Raw genomic sequence first — 4,852 nt, forward strand, 5'->3', positions numbered from 1 at the left:
GAGAAAGCCTTCCAAAGGGTTTAGATTTCTCAAGTGTGTGTATATGAATTTTTAAGAAAAACAAAACTAGGAAGGGACTCTGTATAAAATATTTTAAATTAATAAAATCATAAAAATATTTTAAACTAAGATAAACAATGAGGCATTCTATTCAAAAAATAAAAGTGAATATATGGCATTTAAACTTCAGTTTTTAGAGAAACATTTTCAGCTCTACTTATTTGTTCCCATTAGAAGCATTTATTTAGCACAGTTCTAGGTATAAATTTATAGTATCAAATTAAATGAACAATGATTCTGTCTTGTGACTCTTAAATTTGAATGTAGTGATAGGTGCTATAGAGGAAAAAAATAAACGTGCTAACATGGATATTTATTGTATAATAGTGACCCTGTGCTGAGGGAATTGCTGGAGCTTTGTGCAAAAAATAGAGATTCTAAGTGCCCCTCCCATCAGCTCTCAGACTACCACCTGTTTCCCTTGCAAAACTGAGTATGTTTAACTGGCATGCAGGACTTAGAGCTTGAAGCTGACCTCCAAACAAAAGACAACAAAGGACTTCCTCTAGACCTATCAAAGGAATAGACCTACAGGCAAAGAACTCTGTGAGTCTCACAAGGATGTGGGCATCTTGCATCTAAGATCTCATAAAACTCCAAGTCCTTTCTAATTGGATTTAAAGCCTATTCCACAACAAGAAACTCATATCTGGTACTGTTAACTGAGCCAAAAATCTGTGGCTGCTAAGATATAGGTCTTAGTGGATAATAGTTAACGTTATCCAGCGAAATAGACATAGTAATAAACGGCCATCACCCCCCATATCAAAGCACCTGAGACTGCTTTCAAAGCTGAGGAATCTCAAAATAGACTACCTCAGTTTTCCCAAGCCAGAATGTGAATACAAAGCTCTCTACAGAGAACAGAGACAGTTGAAACACCCTGAGGCTCAACCACCTTAATTCAGGATAAGACAGGTTAATGTTTCGCAGCCGAATGTGCATATCTTCTTGTTTAATAATTTTCTATAAATTGTAAGGTTGCTGCTGGCACCATTGAGAGAAATAGGATTTTCCTCTTCCCAGATTAGTGAATAATAGTGAAAATTCACTTCTGTGACCACTTACTGCTTCCTAAATTCTTTTGGAATGCAAGAAAGCTATAGTGGTAAGTTGCATGGACCTAAGTACTCTCTTATAACCATGCAGTCAGAGCTGGCTTTTAAACAGAGTGATCAAGGGAAAACTCAGTTGGAACTGGACACAATAGGAAACACAAAGGGTGTAAATGTCAGAGCTATATGTAAAGCTTCAAGAAGAGGGTTGCCAAAGAGAAAGGGCAAGAAACACAACAGTTTAGAGAGGAGAAGGCTCCGAAAGGGTTGGCGCACTAGCCACAGAACTGAACTCTTACCCTGAGGACAGTGTTCAACAATGGGAAGATGAGAAACAGAAGAACATTATAGTACATAAGTGATTCATGACTGGCCTCTGTAGCTCTGGATGGGAAATGTCATAAGCGTTGGTAGAACCAGCATAGCTCAAATAGGGAGATAGGAACTCTATAAATAGATCAAATCATCCATAAAGCCTCAAATATCCTCACATATATTATTCTGCCTGTGATGAATGTAAAGAGGTGGAGACTGATGACATATGAAAATGAGCACATGAGGTAGGACATCATAATGAAAATCAGAAGTTGAGTTGTAAGGACATTGAATAAAGCCCTTTACCAGCAAGGCTTCATGCATCTACATAGATGCACAATTTCTGCAGTACTAACAAAATTTTTACTATTTTCTAGCCCTACAAAAAACTTTAATCTTTGGAATCATTTATTCTTTTTCCAACTTCCAAAAAAGAGTCTATCTAGCTTCATTCTTCTATGTAGCTATCCAGTTTGACCAACACCATTTGTTGAAGATGCTGTCTTTTCACCAATGTGTGTTTTGGGCCTCCTTATCATAAATCAGGTGACTGTAAATCTGTGGACTTAAATCAGGGTCTTCAATTCTAATCTGTTTTTATGCCAGTACAAAGCTGTTTTTAGTACTATATCTCTATAGTGTAATTTTAAATCAGGGATGCTGATGCCTCCAGCTCTCCTTTTTGCTGTTTAGGATTGTTTGGCTATCCTATTTTTGTTTGTTTGTTTGTTTGTTTGTTTGTTTTTGTAAGTGTTCATGTGAAATTTAAGACTTTTTTTTTCAAATTTCTTGGAGAATCATGTTGGAAAGATTGTCAGGGCCAGAGGTATAGGTTGAATTCAAGAAAACTGTTTTCTAGACACAACAGAATTGTTGTACATATGAACCCATAACACTTGTGACAGAAAGAACAAGCTTTGTTCAAGCCCAAGCCAGACAAAATGCTAGCATAAGGGTGGGAGGTGAGCAGAAAGTCCTGCCCTTAGCTGAGGAACTATTGGCAATTCACAGCTGCTGGGAGAGGGAAAGTCAGTTTTCATTAAGGGGTGTGAGGCCACTTAGGCTGACCACGCTCCTGAGGACAGATCTATAGATGATGGAGCACAAAATTAGACTTGATAGGTCTTATGAAAAAAATAGTAAAAGACAAGAAATGAGGGTAGTACGGAGGTGAGGTGGGTTAGACAGGAGCTGGAAGGAGGGATTCCGAATTTGACCAAAATGCATTGTGTGAAAGTTTCAAAGAATCAATAAAAAGAAAATATTCAACCTGAAAAGGCCAAAGGCATTTTGATGTGCTTGCACTTAATTTCAGACAATGAAATGAATGTTGGTTCCTTTTGTCTGCCATGGTGTCCTCCCTTCTGTTCCAAACGGTATCTGTCATTTAGTCCTTTGTTTTTGTTTCCACTGTGTTCAATTCTCTTCTTCCACATCTAGCAATTAAGTGACACAGCCTTCCTCAGCCTTGCAACAGGCCTGAGATACGTCTTATTGGGGACTCACTAATCCTCACTCTTTGTTTACTTCAGTTATGACAAAATATTAAATTGGGAATGTTTTAAAAGAATTTTTATAAAATTTTGCACCTTTTTGTAATGAAAAATTGCCTCAGCTCTTCAAGTAAGTATCTACATTTCAAAATATCTCACCATTTATCATCTCATGGACCTGCCATTGTTCTTGCCCCAAGTGATCTCCTAACTCTACTGATGAGCTATGAGAACAACCAAAGCTTTCACAGACTGTGTTCAAAATCTGTAAAAACATTTAGAAAAGAAGGCTAAACAAAACTTCAAATAATTACATTTGCAAAATGAAGGGCAAAAACTTACTCATCTTAATTGATGCAGAAAAGAAAATAGCATTTGGTAAGATTCTAGTCCATTCATTGACAATCACAAGTAGGAACAGAAATAGGAAGAGATTATATCAATGATGTAATGACCATATATAAAAAGCCCACAACTAACATCATGAAATGATAAAAAGAAAAAATATCCTTTAGGATCAGGAACAAGGCATGGATGCCCATTTTACCACTTCTGTTCAGTAATTCAGCAGAGGGCTAGGCATCCACAGCAGTGAACAAAAGAAAGATAGGAACAGAGAAGAAGAAGAAATAACATGTAATCAAATTGAAAAGGAGTTAAATTATCTTTATTTGCAGATGTCATGTTCTCACTTATTTCAAACAGTTAAGTATTCCACACAAAACATTCATTGGAAGGAAAAATGAATTCAGCAATGGGGAACCACAGATTGACAGACAGAAATGTCTCATTTCTGCGAACTAACCAAGTACAGTCCGGAAATGAAATAATACCAAAAGGGATAAGGACAGTCTTTCAAGAAGTGGTGATAGAGAAACTTGGATATCCACAGGACAAAGAATGTGTTTGTTACTTTAAAAACATAGCTCAAAATAGACTAAATATAAGCATAAGACCCCCAAGTTATCAAATTAGAAGACAGCATAGGAAAGCATCACATTATTAAAATATGATCATAAATTCTTGGGTCTGACATAAAAACACAGGTGATTAAATTAGACTAGATATACATGATTACAGCAAATTTAAAATCCTTTTTACATCAAAGAACACAAACTACAGAATGACAGAACAGTTAGGGAAATGGGATATAGTTACAGAATCATTTATTTGAATGATAGTAGTTGTGTTGTATAAAAATAAACAACCTGGTTTTTTTAGTGAGCAAAAATGTTTCTCAAGAAATAACATGACTACCAGATAGATGAAAAGATGGTCAAATGACCACTGAAGATGTTCACTGTATTCAGAGCAATGTATATCAAAATCATAATGAGGTGTCACTTTGTACCTACTTTGATTTGTACTGTCACCATCAAAATAACAGAATATAGCAGGTACTAGTGAAGATATGAGAAAATAGAACCCTTGTGCTGACTTTCAGAGACTGTAAAAGAGTTCAGTCATTGTAGAAGACAGAATGGAAGTTCTTCAAAAAATTAAAACTGATATACAACCTAGCAGTCCAAATTCTTGGGAAGATGTCTAAAACCAAGGACTCTAAGAGGACCCTGTACACTCTTTTCATAGCTGCATTATTCAAGTAACCAGAAAGCAGAAGCAACTCAAATGTCCAAGTAACCCAAGTGTCCACCTATATTTGAGTCCAGCATGTCTATGATAATATGATCCATTGGAATCATGGAAGTAAATTCTGCTACATGATGTGGTAGTCTTGAGAAATTAATACTAAGTTACAAAGGATAAAAAATACCATCTGATCCCAGTTGTGGAAAGTACCTAAATTATTCAACTGGAAGTAGAATGGTGCTGATAAGTTACATAAAATAAATAAATTAATTAATTAAACAAATAAATAAATAACAAATAATTAAGATTTTAAAATTTGACATGGTTGTTCAACATATA

General features: G+C 35.7%; 1 protein-coding gene across 2 annotated transcripts in view; it reads right to left on the reverse strand.

The window, feature by feature from the left end:
• Tll1 (tolloid like 1) overlaps positions 1-4,852 on the reverse strand; it is a 241,358-nt gene that overhangs the window by 111,359 nt on the left and 125,147 nt on the right. The gene's annotated exons all lie outside the window — the stretch shown is intronic.

Source organism: Nannospalax galili, unplaced genomic scaffold (assembly GCF_000622305.1).
Source record: "Nannospalax galili isolate Female #2095 unplaced genomic scaffold, S.galili_v1.0 scaffold109, whole genome shotgun sequence".
Lineage (NCBI taxonomy): Eukaryota > Metazoa > Chordata > Mammalia > Rodentia > Spalacidae > Nannospalax > Nannospalax galili.